This window comes from Mastomys coucha, unplaced genomic scaffold (genome assembly GCF_008632895.1).
Source record: "Mastomys coucha isolate ucsf_1 unplaced genomic scaffold, UCSF_Mcou_1 pScaffold6, whole genome shotgun sequence".
NCBI classification, from domain to species: domain Eukaryota; kingdom Metazoa; phylum Chordata; class Mammalia; order Rodentia; family Muridae; genus Mastomys; species Mastomys coucha.
Genome location: NW_022196912.1, coordinates 42,205,298 through 42,229,908, shown reverse-complemented (window position 1 = coordinate 42,229,908; position 24,611 = coordinate 42,205,298). Strand labels below are relative to the sequence as shown.

General features: G+C 43.2%; 1 pseudogene across 1 annotated transcript in view; it reads right to left on the bottom strand.

Moving 5' to 3' along the window:
- LOC116080993 overlaps nt 1–24,324 on the bottom strand; it is a 75,459-nt pseudogene extending 51,135 nt beyond the window's left edge. The window contains exon 1 of the transcript XR_004114705.1: nt 24,202–24,324. The product of XR_004114705.1 is annotated as a trafficking protein particle complex subunit 12 pseudogene (transcript). The remainder of the gene's footprint in view (nt 1–24,201) is intronic.
- Nucleotides 24,325–24,611: the final 287 nt, after the last annotated feature.

Below are 24,611 nucleotides of genomic sequence, written 5' to 3'. Positions count from 1 at the left end.
TTGGTTTCCAAATCCACATGCACCTGGATTGCAAGGCAGAAAGCATCCTACAAATAGTGAATTCCATTCTCCAGCCAATACCTGCCTCTTTCTAGGTCACCTGTCATACAGAGTGGACTTCTCATACATAAATAAAAGCAAGGGAAGGTTAATGCTGATTTCAACCAGTTACTTACTGAAGACTTTAAATACTGCATATGGCATATTGTTGTAGAAAATGTCATTTGGTGCACACTTTAAATAACTTAATATAAAATCATCATGAGGGGAGGAGCTAAAAATCATCATCTCTGTGAAACAATATGAAATATGACCTAAAATACACCTCTCCAGATAATTAAAATTACCAAGTGTTGTGGGGATTGTTTAAAAAATGAATCCACCCCACAAACTTCCTCTCCCACCATGCCACATTCTTGTGTTGGTACTGTCCGGCCCCAACACTAAGTGCTGGCTGGTTCTTGTTATTTTCTCCCAGCAAGCTGCAACATCTCGCTCACATGCAATGCTTTACCCGCTCCCACAATCATTCATCTAGATAATGCCGAGGACCTTGTAGGTAAAGCATGACTCTTAAGGCTTCAATATCCAATCAGATTTATATACTAATAAGATCACAATTTACAAGATGCCAATACAACAATTTCAGAACCAAATAATAAAGACAATATTCTAACCCAATTAGTCTATTTTGTAAAAACCTTTGTTTGGTTGTATAATTACTCAGGGTCTGACTCTTCATCATCCTCTGACTCCATGATGATAAACTATTTCCTCCTGCTCCTGATCTTTCTCTTCCTCCAACTCTAGCTCCACCTCTCTATTCCTGTCCAATCACAGGCCTGTCAGTGTCCTAATGTGATTGGACAGAGAAAAAGCTGTAGCAATCAAGTTGTTAGGTTTCTTGTTCTCACCCACTGCAATGACAAAACTGCTTATTACCATCACTTACCTGGAAAGAGAGACTCTCAGTTGAGGAACTACCTCCATCAGGTTGCCTATAGGTAAGTCTATGGGGGCATTTTATTGATTGATGTAGGAGGGCCCAGCTCACTATGGGTGACACTGACCCTGGGAAGGTGACCCTGTGGTGTAGAGAAAAGGAAGCTAGTGAAGGGAGAGAGAGCCAGTGCTTCCCATGGCTCTCAGTTCCTGCCTTCAGTTTCTGGCTTGACTTCCTCAATAGTGGACTTTGATCCATGACCTTTGGTCATGGTGTTTGTCACAGCAATAGGATAGCAAACTGGAACAAATGGAAAAGATCCTATAGAGAGCAGCCTGCCCATGTCTTGCTCTCGTAGGTTGTCAGACCTTTATATTCTGAGATTGAGAGCTTCACGCTGGCTGTGGTATGTGCCAACCTTGTGCCATTTTGATGCTGAAGAATCTCCTGGAGTCTGAGAGAAACTGTGAACTTCTGAGGGGAACATGCCCTTGTCCTGGCTAGTTTTAGGTCAACTTGACACAAGCTAGAACCATCTGAAAGTAGATAATCTCAATTGAGGGAAAAAAAAAAAAAAAAAAAAAAAACACCTTCGTGCAATACAGCTGTAGGGCATTTTCTTAATTGGCGATTGGTGGGAAAGGGCCCAGCCCATTGTGGGCGGGACCACACCTGGCATGCTGGTCCTGGGCAATCCATGAGGAGCAAGCTAGTAAGCAGCACCCCCTCTGGAGCCTCTGCACTAACTCCTGCCTCCAGGTTCTTACCAGTTTGAGTTCCTGGCCTGACTTCCTTTAGAAATAGACTATGGATATTGAATCATAAGCCAAGTAAACTTGCTTTGGTCATAGTGTTTCATCATAGCAACAAAAACCCAAACTCAGACAGAAGTTGGTACTAGATGTGACATATCTCTGTGACATACCTAATTCTGTTGTTTTTTTCGGGGAGGATCATGGATGGAGTTTGGAACTCTAGGCTAAAATGTTTGGTGAGCTCTTCTGTGGGAGCTTGAAAAGAACATTGAAAGCAGTGTCTAGTTTCTGAAGTTCCAGAGGGAAGTTCTAAAAGTCACTTAAAAACTCTATCAGGGCCGTTTGCTATTTTGAGTTTCGAATCTGTGGTTCTGGGTAGCTGGGGCTGAAGAATCAGCTCTGATTAACAATCAGAACCACACACATTAAAACCTTTGCTTTGCTCAGACAGTTGATGCTGGCCAACTGGAGCTTAGAAATTAACAAGAGACCAGCATCATTGAGGTAAAATCTGTGGGAAGTGTTTCCACAGAGTCAGCACACAGCTTTGTTCCAGAAGCAGCCAAGGTTGTATCTCACATAGGCAACCAAATTTGGTAGTATAAGAGTCACCGAGGGGGTATGGTTTTCAAGGCATGGAATGGGCACGGAGAACGGTTGAGGCTTGGCACTGTCAGTGGCCAGGATAGGCCATTGGTGAAGCTGCAGCCACAAGAGCAGTGGAAACCCCAGGATTGAATAAGTCATGGAGAGAATTTGAGGCCTGTCACCATAAAGAGAGTCTAGGAAAGGCTACTGTTGAAAGTACAGCCCAGTTGCAGCAGAGACCCCAGCTTTTGGGAGATGCCAGTACCATGGGATGGTCACCAAGAACAGCAGCAATGGTGGAGTGTAGGCTGCCAGAGCCTGAAAGACACACTATGTGTGCTGCAGGTGACTGAGCTTGAGAAGTGGCCCAAGCCCTTTGGAAGAACCTCAAAAACTCTGAGCCAATCTTATATATTGAAGAATGAATTATTTACACTGTCGAGTTTTGCTTTGGTTTGATCTTATTGTGATTGGGCCCTGGTTCTTATCCCTTCAAATAAGAAAGTATTTAACTTACTTTTTATTTTATAGGAGCCAAAAGTTGAAAGATATTGGATTTTAAAGGACTTGATATTTTAAAAGACACTGAGCGAGTTTTGCTTTGGTTTGATCTTATTGTGATTGGGCCCTGGTTCTTATCCCTTCAAATAAGAAAATATTTAACTTACTTTTTATTTTATAGGAGCCAAAAGTTGAAAGATATGGGATTTTAAAGAACTTGATATTTTAAAAGACACTGAGCTTTTAATTATTTGAATTTGTAAAGGCTGTGGGACTTTTAAGTTTATAAAATGTTTTATATTGTGATGCCTTTATTAATGTGTGATCTTGGGAATAAACAAGAAAGGAAAGGTTGTATTGTAACAGTGATAGTTGAATTTTCAAGGGGTCATTTGTGCTGGCTAGCCTTATGTCAAGGTGGCACAAGCTAGAGCCATGGGGAAGGACTGAGCCTCAATAGGGAAAATGCCTTCCTAAGATGGGGCTGTTGCCTCTTACTGAGTGGAGCACTCAGGAGGGTGGGTCTGCACCTTGCCTGGGCAACACAATAGAACTGGCTACAGTACCATGAGCACAGAGATCCAGCCTGAGGGTGAGAGCAGGAGACTCAGTTCTGCCCCTTGCCAGTTGCCTGCCGCAGGCAGGAGAGCTGTCCCTGCCCTTCACCTGGGTGAAGCAGGAGAGCTGGTGAGCTAACCAACTTAGCTACCACCCAGATCCAGATTCAGGGATTTGAGTTGGCTAACCCCAACATCTACCCCATCTCTGAACTGCTGGAACACATGAAGGGTCAGGTCCCCCAGAACTAATGCTGCAGAATCTCTATTACACAGGGCACCAACAGGATTTCCAAGGGGAATCCTGGTGAGGATCCAGACTTATTGCAATGAACATTTGTAAGTAAAACTCTTTGGGCAAAGGGTATACTGCTTGACACACCCTAACACACCGAAATTTCCATGATGAGGTGGGTTTTTTTTTTCATATTATTTACTTATTTATTATTTTGGTTTTTCAGGGGTAGAGATTGCAAGGCAGAGGGTAGATATAGAGGGATGGGATGATGAGTGGGATTGAGGTATGTAAAGTGAAATTCACAAAGAATCAATAAAAGGCTTTTCTAAAACTCAGGCTGCAGGCAAGCCTATAGGACCTTTTCTTAATTAGTGATTGATGGTGGAGGCCCCAGCCTATTGTGCACAGTACTGTCCCTGAGCTGGTGGTCCTGGGTTCAATGGGAAGGCAGTCTAAGAAGCCAGGAAGTAGCATTTCTCTAGGCTTCTGCATCAGCTCCTGCCTCCAGGTTCCTGCCTTTCTTAAGTTCCTGCCCTGACTTCCCTCAAAGATGAACAAAGATATGGAAGTATAGGCCAAATGAACCCTTTCCTCGCCAAGTTGCTTTTGGCTATGGTGTTTCATCACAGCAATAGAAACCCTAACTAAGATAGCCCAATAACAGCCACGCTAGTGAAGAGGTGTTTCAGATATCCCCTCTCTGCCAGGCACTGTGCTAAGTACACACTTGCTTCTCAGTGGCTTCATGGGATTCTGTGGAACAGGCATCTTTAGAACTCTTGCCCTTTTCATAGACATACCTAACGGAACTGAAGGAGATTTAACAAAGTACTTTTAAGGGCCCCTGACATTTAACTGCAGCTTGGGATTTAGATCTCCAAAACTGCCTCCCTTGGCAATTCCTGCCTTTCCTTTGCATTCACATATGGGTCTGACATGATTTCAGCATTGCAGTTCATACTCTACATAGGACACTCTGACTAGACAGCCTTTGGCTCACAAGTGTAAAGATGATCACAAACACCACCATGACGACTCAGGTGTGCACAGCTCTGGCACAGAGTAGGCAGAAGCACAGGCTACTTAGGGCTAGAGAAGGCTCCCTTATCAGGGGAGTCAGGATAAAGTAAGATAAGCCAAGACCCTGGAGAGAGGGCCAATCCTTCTTCTATAACCTAATTGTTACAGTGACCCTCTTGTTGGGGAGCAGGGAGGTAGCCCCAGTCTCTGAGCCTCATTGAGTGACAGAGACAACCACCACCAGAAAGGGTATGGGGTCAACTACTGCAAATGCCCTCCATGCCCGCAAACCACAAGGGCAGAGATGGATTGCAGAGACAGGAAAATGCTGTCTCCAGCATAGGCTCTGTTAGGCTCTGGGCAAACGTTCCTGTGTGGCTTCTGGAGGCGACATTAGCTCCATATGGAGGAGGGGGAGTTACAAATTCTTCAGGAAGTTACCTGGGTATTGCTTGTCTGTGAGGAGGATGCAAGAACATTTTTTTTCCACCAGTCCTTTGGGAAGAAATTGCACCTGCTGCAGGAAGAGGTAAACAACAGGGTGCCACACTAAGTTATTTAAAGTATGCACCAAATCACCTTTTCTAAAATAACTTGCCATATGTGGTATTTAAAGGCTTCAGCCACTAATTGGTTAATGGTTTTGTTTTGTTTGATAAAAGTGGCCTTGTAAAGAACGCCCACTGAATTTGGTGTAGTTTTGTAAAGTGTAGGTTTCGATACCGTAAAGCTCTATGCATAGCCTAAACAGCTACACACACTGGTCCCATGGCTTAGATGCTTTGGGTTGGATGGTTTTACCTGTTGAATAGTAGATAGAATAATCCTCAGAGATGGCAAGTTAAGCTACCTTGGGACACTGAAGACACAGGAAAAAGTGTGGAGCTACCACAGATGCCCTGAACAAGGGAAGATCTACTCTTCTCTCCAGAGGGTTGTCTGAAGCCAATTAAAGACTGAGCGCAAGGTGTGTTCAAGGTCTCTGTTGGATGCCTATTCTGGCTTTCACATTTCTTTCAATAAAGTTGGTATCCTTGGGAAATTTTTCAAAGACTACAAATTTGGAGGTTGCCTATGTGTGAATTTATTTCTCAGAAATGGTAGGTAAGTGTACAGAGCATCGCTATGATGATCCACTCTTAGGAATACACAAATGTACACACACGTGCAAAGATACACAGGAGGACCCCCAGCCCTCTCGTTGTGTCAGGAGACACCCATCTGTAACTAAGATGTCCTGACATTCCAGATCATCCAGTATCTTTGTCAATCAGTATTTCTTCAACAAAAATACTTCAGAGCAGAGAGTTTATGAATGCTAAGAATTAATTACTCATGGTTCTTGAGACTGGGAAATTCAAACTTGAGACAACCAGCAGACCAGATGTCTGGAAAAGGACTGTCTTCACAGATGCCTGCTAGGTATCCTAGCACAGCAGCAGTGGGGGACAAGTTCCTTGGGACCTCTCTTTTAAGGCCACTAATGCTGTCACTGGGGAGGAAGCCACATGACCTTCTCACCTGAGGTACCACCCCCTAATACTATCACATTGGGTGGTTATGGTTCAATATTTGAACCTTGGGAGAACACACATATTCAAATCACAGTTCAGTCCTCACCCCTGCCCTGCACCTCCTCATTGCTCATTATCAACGCCACTTCCCTAAGGGAAACACAGGCCTTTCTCTGGGTTATGTGACACAGTTTCTATAGCTCTTATGCATTCATCATTTGGCATGGGTCACCGCGTGCTGCTTTTTATCGGGCTTCTATCTTTATGCCACTGCGTAGGGATTCAGACTGATATGATTCGTGCACTTTCCTTGTGCATCCCGAGGGTCTGCTGGTCTCATGCCATGGTGTTGCAGTGCTGAGTGTGCTGGTTTGGAAGAACCGACTGGACTGGACAAGTCAACCCTCTTCTTTCCTGTCTCGCCCATCACTTGCACCTAAAAGCACCTCCCACTTATTCCAGAGCCTGAGGCAGACACCAGGAGCCAGGAAGGGATTATTAGAAAAAGTGGTATCCAAGCTGAGCACTGAGGGACAGGAAGGGAGATGGCTCTGTGCCAAGAAAGCAGAAAAAAAAAATCTGTCCCTGTTGACTCAGGTGCTTTTAAAAGCATCATTTCAATTAATCTTTCCACCAATTCATGAGCAAGGCGTCAGTAACCTCATTTTGCACATGAATTCAGACCACATGAGCTGTCAAGGACCCCACAGTAAGTTAGGCAGCTTTTGTGGCTATTACAACATCACTCGGCACTGCTCTCCCACGTGGTACCTGTCCGGCTCTTAGTCCCCAGGAAGAATTCACGCAGAAGCCACAAGTTGTCACCTCATGTCAGGAAAGAACCTTGCACCAGGAAAACCAAACAAAAGAAAAGGACTCTACACCACCAGGCCTACCTTCCCAAGCCCTCTATACTGTGAGCAGCTGGCTGGCATTCTACTGGGAACACTTCTCCATCATCATACAAGGGGTGGGACTGACTCTCAAGAAGCAGTTGTCTGGTGGCTTCACACACAGCACCCCTGGTACTGACTTCTGCTGCCACCCCTAGTTCAGTGGCCACTGTCAGAAGTGGTTCCAGTTGGAGGCAGACCCCCTAGTTTGCTAAAAGGGAGGCAAGGAGGCATCAACACCCGGAAACAGCTGCTTCCAGCACCTGCCATGACAGGGACTCTCCCAGCATCCACATTTCTCAACCCAGTGAAGCAGATGTTTTTTCTGGCTGCTGGCCAGTCTGGCATCACCTCACGTGGCAGCAGGCACTGGCTGGGGATATTTAGGGAGGTTAGACTGACTTTTAATTTCCACTTCCTCATACGCTGACAGAATAGAGCAGAAAAGAACAGAAGCCCCTGCAGACTGATGTAAGAACACTTGACAAGGTGCAGAGAAGGTGTGCCCAAGACAATCTACATTCGATTACACATTTCCTCCCTCCTCTGATGCTGTTTATAGAAAGGTTCTAGCTCATTGACTAGCTCTGACATAGCTACTTCAGTAATCACTTTTTGAACTATGAATATGAAGCTGTTGGAGGGTCATATTAGGGTAGCCCCACATTGACTCATACAGATACACACAAATACAAATACAAATACACAATATCCACATGTATGTACATATAGCACACATAATATGCATATATAAACAAAACACACATATACATAATATTTAGAAACACAACATACAAAATACTATGTATAGGACATACATACAAGTAATATACACAGAAAACATAGATGAATGCAGAACATGCACAAAATGTATACCTATACCTCTCATATACAATACACATACAGAGTACATATATACACACTACTCACATACATATTTGCAAATCCCATGAGCACATGTGTGCACACATACACACACACATACATACACACACACACACACACACACACACACACACACACACTTCATATCCCACCAACTCCTGGCCCAGCACTGTTCTCTTTGGAGTTGGGTTATAGAGCAACCAGGGACCATACTGTCCCACCTGCTTCCTCCAGTAAGCCTAGTCTCAAATCTACTGTGTAGAACTTGGCTGAGTATTGACTGATGCTTGCCAAGAGTAAAGAATATAACTCATGAGTAACAATGCTACAGTTATAGCTAAGTTCCTCCATTTGTGCCCAGCACACAGCCACCACGTGGGTCACTTATGAGGACCTGACAGGGCTCCTTATAGGATTGAGATGAGACAGATAAGCATCTCACTGGTATCTCTTTGGCTTTATGCCTTCTTTGTGTGCATCTAGCATTCATGTGGGAAGGGGGAAATGATGGTTGTGGCTCCATGCTAGCCCCTCTCCTGGGTGTAGCAACATCAGCAGCATCTCAGAGACCAGGATATGGGTATGTCCTGGCAGAAACTCCCTAGTGGGATGAACTCAGTGGCTGTTAATGGCAGCACATTTCTGGGGAGAAAGCAGTTTGTTCTAAGCCCCTTTCCAACTTTCTCAAACTGAAGTGTCATGAGTGGAGCCGGCTTCCCACATATACATCCTGATGGCCACCATTTGTTCCTGGGGGCCACTGTCAAATTCCAAGATGACCTCAGTATAAAATGTACTCAAGACGGGCTGTTCTACAATTTTTCCCTGAGAAGATGTAAGGAAACACTTATTCACCCCAGACAGTGAACCAAGACCAAAGAAAGTCCTACTTAGTGACCAGTGGATTTACTGGGGTTACTTATAGAAATGTGGGCAATTCAAAGGCAGTTAACAGAAACCAAAAAATTCTCTACATCACTGAAGAGTCACATCACAGTCCCTCTTGGGCATTAAAGGGTCTTGATGAGGATATTAGACCTCATGGGCCTCATGTGTCTCCTTGACCTCCTTCACCAGGAAGGATGCTTATGCCTGACCTCATGTGCATCTCCAGTAGGTAGCAGCAACTGACACATTCTGAAGACTAAGACAGGAGGATTTCCTTCTTTACTCCTTATCTCTTATGACATGTGCCAAGGTCTCCAAGTTTTCTGTCATATCTGTCTGTTCCTTGATTGACAGCAGTGTAGTGTCTCTGGTTGTACAACAGGGAGTTCCAATGTATACCTGAAACATACACACACACACACACACACACACACACACACACACACACACCTCCAATCCACCCAGACACCAGCAGGACCTGTTCTAAAAGCTCCTTAAATTAGCCTCCTCGGCCAGTGGCTCCCATTCACTCCCTGTGGACAGAGAGAATTAGTAACCTTCTGTAACTACTGCATTTTAGGGTCAGACTTTTTAAAATGGAAGTCCATTTTCCTGTGAGCATACATTTATACACTTCTTAAGAACACAAACCATACCCTTCTATTTAGAAAAGAACATGAAACAATTTGTGGCACTTTCTTCACGGTAGAAGAAGGTATCCCCGTGGGTTAGGCATTTTATCAACATTATTTAGTGCTTGTCAATGTTTCAGAATGAAAAACTCATTGTAAGTCACTCTAATGAAAAAAGAACTCCTTGGGAGGCTGGGGCTTTGGGGTGGGGGAGGCATGTAGCTACTCTGATCTCCTGACCCACTAGGCCTTGCCACTCAGAGATTAAGGAAGTCTAGAAGAAAGAAAGAAACGTGGAGCCAAGGGTCTTCCTGCCCAGCCTTGCTTACTTTGTAACTTTGAGATTCCTCCTTCTCCTCCTTCTGATTTTTTTGTTGTTGTTTTTGTGTTTTGTTTTGTTTTGGCCAGGCTTTGAGCATTTTATTCATGGATATGAGCAAAAGAAATGTCCTCAGCTGGGAAGGTAACTCAGTCAGTCAAGTGCTTGCCATGCAAGCATGAGATACTGAATTTGATCCCCAGAATCCTTGTAAAAAGGCCTCTGGGGATGTTGCTTGCTTTTAATCCCAGTACTGGGATGGTGGAGAGAAATGGGAGTCTCTGGTTGGTCAACCCAGCCTAACTGGCAAGCTTTGGGTCCCAGTGGAAAGTCCTTCTCAAAAAAGAGATAGGTGTCAGCAACAGAGGAAAGACATACTGGATTGTCCTTTGGTGTGAGCAATAGGGACAGACACAGAGGAGTCATAAACTATCTGCAGAATGAACAGTTAAGTGAAGAGAGTTAAGTCAACAAAGGGAGATGCTTTCTTAAATAACAAATGCAAAGACTTTAGCATATCAACTCAGGAATGGGTTTAGACTCACATGAGAATGAAATGAAGAATGCACTGATTTAAGTCCCCAGCTTCATGAATCAAATGCAGAGAAAGATCTTGTACATGGGAAGGGACCAAGGAGTCCAGTGAAAAGACAGGAGAAGGGGTCGGGCAGGCAATGGGAGACCATCAGCTTAGCAGCCCGAAGCTCCTGGCTCAGCCTTTTCCACCTCCAATCTTCTATAATCCTACTTCAAGGCAGTAGATTTTTTTATTAATTTTAATTTTACATATAAGAAAAGTGACTTTATCACCTAGTCAAAGTTGCACAAGAATAGAGAAGCTAGTAGAAGAGCTCTCTACCTCACAGGTGGGTGCCTGAGACACAAACACACAGACATAGACACACACCACCCCTCTATTCTGTCTGCTCCATCTGCTCACACTTCTGCCCAAGGGACTTGTTGACACACCTTGAAATGCTAGCATACTGCAGAAGGAAAAACTTGTCCTCAGAGACTCCAAACACAACCAGAAAAGTGGTAAAGAGACAAATGTTGTGCTCCTGGTGAGAAGTCATGGTGCAGATTCTAAAGCTTTGAGAATGAGCCAACATGGCAGCACAAACTGAGACAGTGATACCAGACAGTATGAAAAGAACATTGACCAGACCATGTGCTATGCTTGGGGACAACTTAGAGAAGCTTGTTATCTAATCCCTTCCTCCATAACTCCTTTTAGGATACCAGGAAAGGAAAGATCCATGCCACTTCAAAAACTGAATCAAAGCTATATTCTGTGAAGAAAAGCTATCTAGGCACAATCAGAAAAGTACTAGGGTGCTAGTCTTAAAGACTGAGAAATCCCAGCCAGGGAGGCCTGGGACTGACATAATCTAAGCCTCTGCAGGGCATTTCCTTAAAGCCTCACTGGAGTCTAAAAGTTCTTGGAACCCAACTTGAAAGTGTTGGTCCAGACTCTGTGCACCAAGGGGCTAGTTTTGTAGCACATGGGTTTTTATAAGAACTAATGGAATCACAGAGGTGAAAATATACATTTTTTTAAATTTTATTTTATTTTATTTTTTGAGACAGGTTTTCCCTGTATAGCCCTGGCCATCCTGGAACTCACTCTATAGACTAGGCTGGCCTTGAACTCAGAAATCTGCCAGCCTCTGCCTCCCAAACGCTGGGATTAAAGGCATGCTCCACCACCGCCCAGCCTATATTATACATTTTTTCATACTATTTTTATTGATTATTTGGGAATTTCACATCATCAACACCAAACACACTCACTTCCCAGTCCCCTAAGGTCTGCCTTCCCACCCTTGTGACCTCTCCCAAAAGAATAAAACAAAACACGTCTAATTTGTGTTGCCCATATACTCACTGGAGCATGGCCTAACTCCTAGTGGCCAGCCCCTTAAAGAAACCTGAGTCCTTCACCTGCACTGCTATGAGAAGTCATCCATTGTGGAGAGCTAGACTTCAGCATCCTTAACACAATTTTTAAGAATTCTCTTTGATGGATTTCTCTTTGATGGATTTCTTTCTAGGCTGGTGGGGATGGGATAAGGTAGAAATAGGGGTTGTCACAGAAGCCTTCTATGTCTCTCTCAACTATGAATCTGCAGTCATCAACACCACTGCAAACCTTCCTTGCCCTAGGTCTCTGGCATTAGTATATGCCAAAGACCTTAAACGTGGTCTCTGGTGGCAGTACAGACCACAGACATCAACATGGATCTCTGCCATGATGTGGGCCACAGATACTGGCTTAGTTAATGTTTTACTGATTTGAAAAGACACCATGACCAAAGCAACTCATATAAGGACAACATTTAATTGGGGCTGGCTTACATGTTCAGAGGTTCAGTCCATTATCATCAAAGTGGGAGTATGGCAGCATCCAGGCAGGCACGGTTTAGGAGGAGCTGAGAGTCTACATCTTCATCTGAAAATTGCTAGCAGAATACTGACTTCAGGAAGCTAGGATGGGGGTCTTAAAACCCACACCCACAGTGACACACCTAATCCAACAAGGCCACACCTTCTAATAGTGCCTCTCCCTGGGCTGAACATATACATCACAGACTATGCCATCATAGTCTTTGATGGTAGCACAGGCCAAACACATCAAAACTGCCCCAAGGAAGCACCATAGACCATGAACATCCCAAACTCACTGACAACATAAAGGTCAACTTTGTAATTTACTGGAGGAAGGAAAGGATTGCAGAGTTCTTAAGCCTGAACTTTGTAGATAATTTTGTATCACAGTGTGAAAGACTTGGACACAGCTGTGAGAAGTCTTCTAGGGTTTCATTCTTTAAAAACAAAACAAAACAAAACAAAAAACAAAAAACTTCCATGTATAGTGAGCATATGTGTGCATGTGTGTGCACATGCATGAAGGGACCAGAGTTGATCCTGTGTGTTCTGCCCTAGCATTCTGCACCTTATCTTTGAACAGGGACTCTTACAAATCTGGTTTTCTCCAATTGACAGGCTGGCTGGGCAGGAAGGTTTAAGGATCTGCTTGTCTCTGCCTCCCCAACATCTGGATGGCAAGCACATACCAGAGCTCCCAGGTTTTCTTACATAGACAGTTACTAGAGAGTTAAGCTCAAGACTTCCTGCTTATACAGCAGGCTCTTTGCTGACTGAGCCATCTTCCTGAGCCTGCCTGCAGCCTTATTTCTTCTTAAAGGGAGAAGATAATAACAATAAGGAAAGACTACGTTACAGACAGGACATTCTAAAGGAGCAGTCGGCCCTCCTCAGGCCCCTGTTTCCCTTCCTGCACCTTTCCCTAGAGTCCCTTTGCTAGCTTCATCCTGCAGGAAGGCTAGCTCATCGCTCCCTATGTGGAGTTGGAACCATTGAGTTTCTCATGGCATTAGCAAAGCACTCAGGCATCCCTCGTGGAATTACAGCCCTATTATGTACAATTGAGTATGTATTACTCCTTATTTTCATGTCATTAGCTTGGAGAAGGCTATTTCTAAAGCACTGGAGTATGTAAGAGTTACTTAGGGGCAGAAAAAGCCCAACTGAGGGAATCAAGATGAGAAATATGAGCCAAGAGAAGGTATACGTTAATAGCACATTTATATTCAACCAGGATAATTAAACAAGATGAGAAGAGTCAAGGTTGCTTTGCTTTCATTTTTACTAGTGGGAGTAACCTGGGATGTGACTGACCTGAAGGAAGCATGTATAACTGTGACCATACCCTGGGAAATGCAGGAGACCTAACAGCAGGTCATAAGTGAGGACTTGCATTGGGACCTCTAATACTTTTTAAGTGGCAATCAACATGGTGTTAATTATTGAAGTGTTTGGGTACAGTGTTTAAGAATAGACTATGGAGTTCAGAAGAAAGATAAAACTAAGATTCAAATTAGAATTCAAATCTCAGAGGCTTGGAAGAAGACTCAGTAGGTAATGTTTCTACTGCAGGCACATAAAGGTCTGAGATTGTCTCAGACACATAAAATCCAAGCTTGGTGTCATATAATGCAATCCTAATGCTGGAGCAGAGACTGGGAGCTCCCCAGTGTGCTCTGGCCAATCATCTTAGCCAATTAGTGAGCTCCAGGTTCCATTAGGCAGCTTGCCTCAAAAAAAAAAAAAAAAATAGGGTTGTGAAGCTAGAAAGATAGCTAGGTGGTTAAGACATGTGTTGCTCTTGCAGAGCACCCTTCTGTTTTCCAGTGCCACATGGTGGCTCAGAATTGTCCAGAACTCCAGTTACAGAGGATCCTAAGCCCTCTCTGTCTTCCGTGGTACAAACATAGTGTTCGTGCATATGCACAAGCAAAATACCCACATAAAACAGAATTAGATATTTTATAAGTAGTAAACGTACATACAGATACACACGCATACAAATATATACACACATGATAATACCCAAAGGATCTTAGCACCCCGTGTAGCACCTGACAGGCCTTTAACGTTTGTTCCTTTCTCCATTGCATTTTAAGTTTCCACTAGGGGAAAATACTTTTTGAGCTTTGTTGAAATGGCAAGACAGCTTCAGAAGACCCTGCCCCTAAGCAGAGGGGAGAGCCCATACCCTTAAGTTTCAGTTGATGCCAGAAGAAAGGCAAGCAGAATTCAAATCATGGGTCAGCCAGATGCACAGTGCATCCTGAAGGTGAAGACATAATGGGGAAAAGACAATGGCTTTTGAATAATCACAACATCACTGAAAAATCCTTCTACTGTGTCTTATCCTTGTCACCAGTGACACCTAGACCCATGAGCATAACTGTTTTTAGAGCCATGTCTTCCTCACACTGAGGGAGCACACTGAGTAGCTGCCAAGAAATCCCTTAGTTGAGATGCCAACAACCAAGTGTGAAAGAGAACTGTCTGCAGCCCTGGAGTCCAGTGTGGTCTTAATGAGATGCACAGAATTAGAGGGCCTAGAAAAGGGTGTGGATGGTGAGAGACATTTCTATGGTTTCCAGAATGGAAGGAGATTGGCTATTCCTTCTCTTTCCTTCATCTTAAGTATTGCTTCCATTGTATAGGCCCACCCAGTAGGAGAGTGAGTGGAGACATAAAGAAATTCCAATCTTGTGTCCAACTTGCTGGACCTGATGTTGCTCAGGGTATATCATTGGTTAGATCTCTAGAAATGCATTTCCCATTCTGGCTTGTCAATCACTCTGTTTGGAAAGCCACACTGGGTTGTATTACCCTGCTTAGAAATGCAACATGGCTGCTATTTTAGAAATTGCCTACTGAAAAGTAAAAGAAAAGATTCTCTACTCCTCCCCATCTCAGTATTCCTGCCAAGGAGATATCTTAAAAGACATAATAAAGGAGTAGGGAAAGAAAAAAATAAGAAATGACAGACAGAGATCATGTTGTATTGACACAAGTTTTCATCTAAATTACCTGCTAATTGACCCACACAGTCAGAACAAAGACTGTTTACTGTGGTCACAACAGAATCTCCACCTGAGATTTGTGCAAATGAGTCCAGGAGACTAAGCAAAGATCCATAGCAGAGGTGTCCATCAGCTGTCAGCCAAACACCCACTTTTACATCCTTTAATTAAATCATCGAGCTATTCACACTGCCTCTGCCTCTAAATTATACGGAATGAGCATCCTTCCACTTGAGACTTGCAGACAATCAGGGCTGTGAGTGGAGGAATGGCAGGGAACAAGAACTACGGTCTGTCTGGGAATTTGATTCAACCAAGGTACTGCCAGCAGAGAGGAGAGATGGGGTTTATAAACAGGTTTTATAAAGACCTAACTGCCCCCAGGTCTTGCATAGATGAATACAAGAAAAGAAGATTTAGGGTTTGCTCATGGCTGCTCATATTTTAGAAGAATGGATCATCCTTTGTTTTCCATGTGGCAAATAAGTTCTCCTCAGTAACATATTAGGGAGAGGAATGCATGAATTATTGAAAATCTGAGGCAAAAACACTCAAGATAATTGCTTTACTTTATCAACAAAGATGAGACTTATGACCAGACTAAGAAGATTTGAGTCAAAACCAGAAGGAACAGGGCATTATGTGCAGCAAGTTGGTTATGTACTGAAAATTCTAACTCTGACTCTTATTAACTGCATCCCTTCCAGTGAGTTCCTTACTGTTCCTGCCATATAATCTTCTCATCTGTAAAATATGAGTTGGCAGGGTAGCTAAAAAATCTTCCCCCATGGGATTATTGAGAAGGCACAGAATATACAATGAGTATAGATGGCAAAGGCTTCATAAATATTATCCTTTATTAAAACCCAACTACCAGTGGGGCATGGGAAAGCCTTGCAGAGTACCGGAAAATGGCTCTGATCTGTCACAAAGACAGCCAGAGTTTAAATGTCACTTCCCCATTTCCTGATCTGTGTCTCTGGGCAAATGAAAGTTTCTGAACTTTCATTTCTTAAATTGGTAAAATTATAAATGGTAGAAATGACATCATCCTCCTGAGAAGCATTTGTCTACGTCAAACAAACCAGGTGCAGATTCCTGCAGCTCCCAATACTTTCTTTTTCTCCTCCATCAGAGGATTGACACAAACTGAGGTAGACTGTCGGAATACATGAAGGAAATGAGCACATGCAAGAACTGTCTGCGTCTGGCCATCCCTTCATGTTGAACGGAAGTATGGCTCTAAAGGAGTAGACCCAAGGAGACCCAAGAATAGTCTGCTCTCTGCAGAGACTTAGTATGTCCTCCTCAGGTACATGCTTTGGTTTTCACTTGTGATGACCTCATATTCATTATGGCACAGGTACTAAACAGAAAAGGCCATGTACCCCAGTACTCTGCAATCATAGAACTCAACGGTCTGAATGTGAGGGTAATTCTTCTGATGCAAGAAAAGCCTCAGGAGACTAGCTTCAGGACTGTGCATTGCATTTGAAGCTTAGAAAGAGGAGATTCCCTGAAGCCTGAGAACATGGGGGTATTCTCACTGAAGACCCAATGTTTAAACTCCTTCTCCAAGCTCCACTTACTCACCCCTCATCCATAGAAGTACCCTTTCCTAGAAGTGACTTTTAAAAACCATTATCCTTTAAACCCTCCAGCGATTTAGTATCCATGTATAGGAAACGGGTCCAGGCTACATTTCTCATCACCATGACAAATACCTGACTGAAATTTAGGGGAGGAGAAATTTATTGTGCTTTTTTTTTTTTTTTTTTTTTTTTTTTTTTTTTTTTTTTTTTTTTTGTTCTGGAAGGTGTCAGCCCATTAGGTGGAGAGGCTTGCAGAGTTCATGGTGGTAGTAATCCCTGGTGACACAATACCTGCCAAAGGCAACTCAAGGAATGGTGTGTTTTGATTTACAGTTCTAAGGGATATAATACATCATGATGGGGAAGGCATGGCAGGGGGCTCAGCATGGTTGGTCACATTACATCCACAGTTAGGAAGCAAAGGGGAACAAACTGTTGCTCCCAGCTCACAGTCTCCTCTCTATTCAGTCTAGGACCCTAGCCCATGGAATTGCACAGCCTACATTAGGAGTTTGTCTTTCTTTCTCAATCAACAAATTAAGAAACAAAATTAACCATCACACCAGGGAAAGAAAGGAGGGGGATGGAAGGTGGTGAGATGAGTATTGTAAGGTTGTGTGCAAGTTCTAGATAGGTACTCAATAACAAAACTCCAAATTAAAAAAAAAAAAAGTCTATGCATAGAGGCACACAATTGTAATCCAACATTAGTGGAGGCAGAGACCGGTGAATCTCTGAGGCTCACTGACCAGCCAGCCCAATCTATTTAAGGATCACCAGGCTAGTGAGAGACTTTACTTCCAAATCACAAAGGTAACCATGTGAGATAGCCTATACCTCTAATCCCACCATGCAGGAGGCAGATACAACTAGTTCTCGATATCTACAAGAATAGCCTGGTTTATGCATTGAGTTCCAAGCCAACCAGGGCTATATAGTGAAACACTGTCTTAAAAAGTAAAACAGATGCATAGTGCCTGGGATGCACTGTAGATGCACAAATACACATGTTCCCATACTCATAAAGAAATGTACAGTTCATACTGTGAACGGTAAGCAGTGCAGGTGCTTGATAGCCAGGTTTGTGCCCTGGATCCCACTCATCTCTCCAGAGGAGCTGTGTTTAACTCCCTAGCCATCAACAACACAATCCCCACTACTGCTCATTCTCCTGAAAACACTGGCCAAGCTCAAAGCAAAAGAACATGCAGAAGATGTTAATTATTTCTGCCAGATTTTTTTAAATGTGGGGCTGTTCTGTAAAAGCTCCCAAACAAATGAATTCCATCAAGGTAGGGCCCAGCCAAGATGTGATGGCAAGGTTACATCACATTCTCCAGACAGGCACTGGGAGAGTGTTGATGCTTCTAATCAGTAGAATCTACCTGAACCAAGGACTAATAGAAATAGACTGGTGGCTACAACATGGTAGTAAGCAACAGACCTTATTAAGAGCCTGACTGAAAAATCTTTGTGTAACTACAGTCATGCTCTATGGGAGAGAATAAAGAAACAGCATTCAGAGATTCTTGCAAAATTTTATATGCTATTTTAAAGACTTTCACATACATGAAGCTGTAACCTACAAAATCACACTGTACTTTTTAACAGAAGACTGAAAATGATCACCAGGAAAACAATGTCATATCTGACTGTATATCTATATCTTATTAATCTAGAGATGGAGGTTATTAATTTATATCTCTGCTGTGTATAAAACTGCATCATTTATACACTTGACCTAAGGAAGGATTCTACTCTAAAGATCTGAGTCCAAATTAAAAAACATGATTTTTACCAAAAACATCAGTGACCTATGATTACAACTGCACAATACCTGGTATCTGAGCCAGGCATGGTAGGAAATAGTACTTGTTATCCCAGCACCAGAAGGTGAAGGCAGGGGGGATGGGAGTTCAAGGTTATCTTTGGCTGCATAGAAAGGTCAAGACTAACATCAGTTACCTGAGACATCCTACCTCAAAAACAAAACAGCTAAACAAAATCCAAATTGGGCATCTTAAAATCAAAGGTTTAATATGAATATAAAATGTTCCTAAAGGTTATAAGATGCCATGGTAGAGAGTTTTTTCATTTACCCTCAACTGTGACAAAATATGATTTGGTTCTAATTGGAGCAGGAGAGAACAGACATCTCTGTATTGAATTTGAAAGAATAATCTATCAGTTACTTGCAAGTAGCTATCAAACCACCTCTACCTCCTTGCTGTTGTTCATCAAGGTTAAATCAAAGGGCCAGCCACACTATTGCTCATTCTGTCAGGCCTTTAGTTTCCACCATATTGATCTCACTGGGCTAATTATCAGAGTAGGTGTACAGAGACTGGTACTCTCTAGGCAAATAAGCTCATCTTATTTACAGCCTGATATTTGAAGAGAAGCTCAACATACACTTGACAAACAACAGTGCACATTAATGTAAATCAAAATAGCCCAGAGTTCTTTGTCCCATGAGTGATTTTATTGGCATATTCTTCTCGGCTTCTACTAGGAAAATTGCAAGAGCTGGCAGTCGGCATTTAAGAGGTCAGATCCAGTGCAAGCCATTCATAATCTGATAGTCTACACAGGGAAATAGCCTACAAGGGCACATCAGGGATCTCAAGGTCTCAGCTACTCAATGGTATGATGGAGAGTCAACCTGGCAATGATATAAAAGCTTACAACTAAAATGGCTCAGATTGTCTTCCTGGTATGGCATATCCCTACTAATACTCTTCACACTGAAGGCTGCTGGGATGGAGGAAGGGAGTGATGCCTCTTCTACTTCTGTGCTGGTTACTTTTAATTGTCATCTCGATTCACTTTAGAACCACCTAAGACAGGAATCTCATGAGGGGTTGTCTGTGGGCATGTCAGGAGGGAGTGTATCTTGATTATGATAACTAAGATGGGAGGACTTGTCTAATGTGGAAAGGGACATTCCCTGTGAATGATCTTTGACTTAATGAAAGGGATAATGTATTAGCTTGCTTCCTTTGGCTATGGGTAGTGGGAGAAACCTTGAGTGAATACATAAAGGCAGGTAAATTCCTGTGTGATCATGTATTGCTGACAAAGGCATGGCCATTCGAGGACCAATGCCTTAGGCCCATGGATAATTGAAAAAGCCTTTCACCCACTGAGGTACAGAGGCTTCTTCTGGTCTGGATCATGTGTGTGTGTGTGTGTGTGTGTGTGTGTGTGTGTGTGTGTGTACATGCATGCATGCTTGTGCTCTTTTCTTTCTTCTCTGGCACCTCAGTTAAGTTTCCAGGATCAAGCCATGCTGAATTCAGTACATCAAAGCAAAAGCTACCTGGGAAAGAAAGGGGTTTATTTTGCTTATACATCCTATCACAGTCCCTCAAACACAGACACCATGACAGGAGTAGAAGCTGGAACCTTGAGGCAGAATCTGAAGCAGAAACCACAAACTAATGCTGCCTACTCACTTGCTCTCTATGGCTTCCTTACCTTGCTTTTTTTCAAAATCCTAGGACCATCTTTCCAGGAGAGGCATGACCACTGACATCACATACAGTGATCTAGGCACTTTCATGTCAATCATTAATCTAGAAAGTGCTGCCCAGGTTTGTCCACAGGTTAGTCTAATAGAGGCACTTTCCAAATTGGGATTTTTTTTTCTCCTGGATGACTCTCGATTGAGTCATGTTGACAAAATCCTAACATGGAGAGAACACAAGCATGTATGCATTAATTTACTGCTCTCTACTCTTGTGTACATGAGCAAGTTCTTGCCAATATGACTTCCCAACGTCATTGGCTATAACCTGGAATTGTGAGCTAATAAACTCTTTCTCCCTTAAGTTGCTTTTGTCAGCTTATTTTATCAAAAGAACAGAAAATAAAACTAAAGCTCCTCCCCTCCCCAGCCATAATGCCTCCAAACAGCTCCCTCATCTCAAAACCCTTTTTCTTTCTTCTATCTGTTTCTGAAATGAATTCACCTCATGCCTATTATCTCCTGAAACCACAGGATTCTCTCATGGAAAGAACATGGGAGATCCTGGAGAATACTGTGTACAATGACATATAGAATCCATGTGACACATAGCTGGGATATGAGGAGCCAGAACCTCCAGAGTACGCTGTCAAGAATGAGACCAGATAAGACAAAAGCACGCACAGCTCACAGTGAGGCATGGTTAAAGGAGAGGCATAAAGGGGAAAAAATGTTAGGGAAATCTTGGGAGAAAACAAAGTGAGGCATGAAACAAGAGATGACTTGGTCCATGGAAAAGGATTGATTAGATGGAGCATATTCCTATCATGTGACAATGGCACAGGAACACAAACTGTGTCATCTGCCATTGCTAGCTCTGAATCTTGTCAATAAGCTTGATCCAATCACTTCGTGGAGGCTTGATACTATCAACTGCATGTAACAGTGGCAGTCAGTGTCCAGGCTGTGGCTTTGTAAAATCAGCACTGACATCCACAAGGACCTCCCACAGTTTAGCCTAGCTAGAGTGGAGAGACTGTGGGGTTGGGAAGTCCATTTGGTCTTGTGAGGTTTCCAAATGCTACCTGTTTTCCAAACATTCCTTCTATTAGTTTCCTTCTCTGTGTTTAAAATACATCTTCATCCAACTCAGCTGTCTTTCAGATGCAGCACTTCAGAATCTCCTGTAAGACTGATAATTACAGATGCTCTGCCTACTGTTCCATATCTCCTAGAATCATCTGATTGCTCAGAAAACAAGGTCTTCATATTTAAGGAATTCTGAGTAATCACCCCACTTTGGGGCTCTGTAGACTAAAGTGGAAACTTAAGAGTTCTTTGGAAAGTTGGTTGGATGGTGTTTTGTTGTGGCAAACACATGAAGGGACTTTAAGCTGAAATGGACACAGGTGAAAGGCTAAGCAGACTCGTGAAGGAACATTTAGCTCAGCAGACACAGATAAAAAGATGTTCTGCTAAAGCAAGTATATGAACGAACACATGATCAAAGATTCTTTGCTAAAACCAAACATGTATTGGTCTGTTGCTGGAAATATTAAAAAGAAACTATGTTCCTGGGCTATGCCCTGCTATTCTCTGACCTGGTGGGCCTGGCCAGCCATACACTGGCTAGCAATGGCCAACCTGTTTTATCTTGAGGAGATTCTCTGGCCCAGAGCTCCCACAATGTCTCTACCCAGCTTGCTAAGTAGTATGGTGGGTCGCTACCATACAGCACCAAGCTTCAAATCCGCCACAGCCTTTGTGGTGTACATCTGGCAAACCCATGCTTTGCCGCCATACCTTTCTCTCTTGAATCCAGTCGAACTGCTGTGTGAAGGAAAACACCACACAGATTTAGTTCAGAAATAATAGTAACTCAATTGCTAGTTGCAACTAAAATCCTAATTTTGTAAGCATAATTTATTAAATCTAAATCCACTTTAGTCTACAGAGCCCCAAAGTGGGGTGATTACTCAGAATTCCTTAAATATGAAGACCTTGTTTTCTGAGCAATCAGATGATTCTAGGAGACACATTTGCTCATGGAGCAGTAGGCAGAGCATCTGTAATTATCAGTCTTCCAGGAGATCCTGAGGTGCTGTATCACCAGTAATTCTATCTTGTCTTCACACTGTTCCCACCCAAAAAGACCTAACTCCCTCCTGCATCCTCTCTTCCTCCATCCAACCTGGAAGTCCCGCCTTCCTCACCCAGTGGTTGGTCCAGTTGTTCATTTGTGGAGGTTCACAAGAAGCCACCTGAGTATATGACTTATTCCTCATTCCAGACAACCCCTCCTGGGAGAGCAGAATTAATATAAAAATACGAGCTGCACAAATCCATCTACAACATTGGTCCACCTTACATTGTGTAGTTGAGCTCTATCTGTGGGGACTCCATAGAGAGAAACACACCATAAAACTTTGGATGGTGTTCTGTAATTTCTTGCCACTTCTGAGAATTTGGGCTGATTGGCGGAGTCATGTCAGCTGAGACAGATGCACATGCTGAGACAAGACATGTACTAAGGCAAGATCCATTGGTGGAGGACACATGATGTTTAGAGGAATATAAATAGGACTTGATGGTCAATGACAGAGGATGAGCTAGGCTTGCTATAGAGCTAGCTACAGTTGTTGGTCTCTAATCTTCACTGATCTTCACTTCTCTGAGAGAAGCACAGCTAAGAACATCTCCTGGTGTTCTTGTTGGCCATGGTTTCTCCTGCTGACTTGTGCCAAGGCTGAGACCTGCCTGTGTCTACTAGGTAGTACCATGACTGTTGATTTTAACAGTGTTGATTTAACAATGTTTTTTTGTAATCCTGATTCTACCAAACTAGAATGCTGGTGTATTCATGAAATGTTTTCTAGTGGATCAAACTGCTGCTGCTAATGTATGAACTAAACTGCCTATTTTCAGACAAAAACAGGTGAGAGTTGCTCCAAAGAACCATTTCTAAACAGGTCCCCCATATCTTTTCTTTTCTACTACCTTTGGTGGGTGGTGGGCTATAAGGGAGGTTAAAGTATTTAAAAACCATGATTAAAAATAGATGCTAAAAAAACTAAAATTGGGTGGGGGAGGGGGTAGAGAATAAAGGGTATTTCAGAAGGGAAACCAGGAAAGGGGAAAACATTTGAAATGTAATAAAAGAAAATATTTAATTTAAAAAAAACTAAAATTACAATGGACCAAAACTCTCCAGACTCTGCTCTCCTTCTGACAGTGTAGATGCTACAAGGACACTGGGACTATATATAGGTGGGAGCTTTTACCAAGTAACATGAAGAAAAGGAAAGAGTATTTAGTGTAAGAGACAAGAAGGTACTAGGAAGTGGGGTGGTCTGCTAAATACTGTGCTTAGCACTGAATAGAGAAGAAGACAGATCTTCACAAGAAACTGGGTGAACTGTACCCAAGCAAGCCAAAGAAAGGAACAGCATTTCTGGTACCCAAGAAGAGTGTTCAACTCTCTTTTGTCTTATATCAGATCCTTGGATGTAGCATCGGCCCCAACCAGCAAGAAAGACGCAACCCAAGCTCTTCCTTTTAGCAGTTTATTCAGGAAGGTTGTAACAGTCTTCCCCCTCCTGCTTCTCCCTCCTGCTTCTTCTGCCTCTTCTACTTCTCCTGCCTCCAGGGAGCTGTTACTTAAACCCCGCCTTCCTCCATCTAAGCCCCGCATTCCTGCCATCTAAGCCCTGCCTTCCAGCCCACCCTCAGCCATTAAGTACTCCCAAGCTTAGCCAATCCCAATGGGCCACATGGCAAAAGCAGATAGGTCACCAAATGCGGAAGCAACCAATGGCAGCAAGCTGAGCCAAATGAGGGCTTGTTTATGAGACTGCTCGCTCTCGGAACGGCTCTCCACAGTTCCCCCTTTTAGTTTTTAAATGAAACAGGCAAGAGTAGAGGTCTGATCTCTGATGGTGGAAACAGGGACATTGTACTGATCCTCATTTAGGTGTCATCCACCCAAAGAGTACCAGACCCGTCCAATACCTTTTTCTCAGAGGTGGGGTCTGGGGTACCAACCCGCATGCAATCAGACGTGCTCTTCTCGGGCCTGCTAGAAGCTGACCCGGAGTGCAGTGCTTCACCTTGCAGCCTGAACGTGACGATCATTTTTGCATGACTGCCAGCCATGCCTGGGGAGACTGTCCTGCCTCAATGGCCGTAAATGCTTGCACAATCATGGCTGCATTCCTTCTCTGAGTGAACCTGATCCTGCATATATACCACAGGCCCATAAGGCAGACCAGCAATAGGAGACCAACCAATCTAAAGGCAAAAATGGAACATCTAAACTTCTATTGGTACTAAAAAAGTGAGGAAACACTCAAGCATTGTGTCATATAGGCATTGGTCTTGAAAACACCAACAGAATCCCCCATCTCGGCTCCACTTGGCTC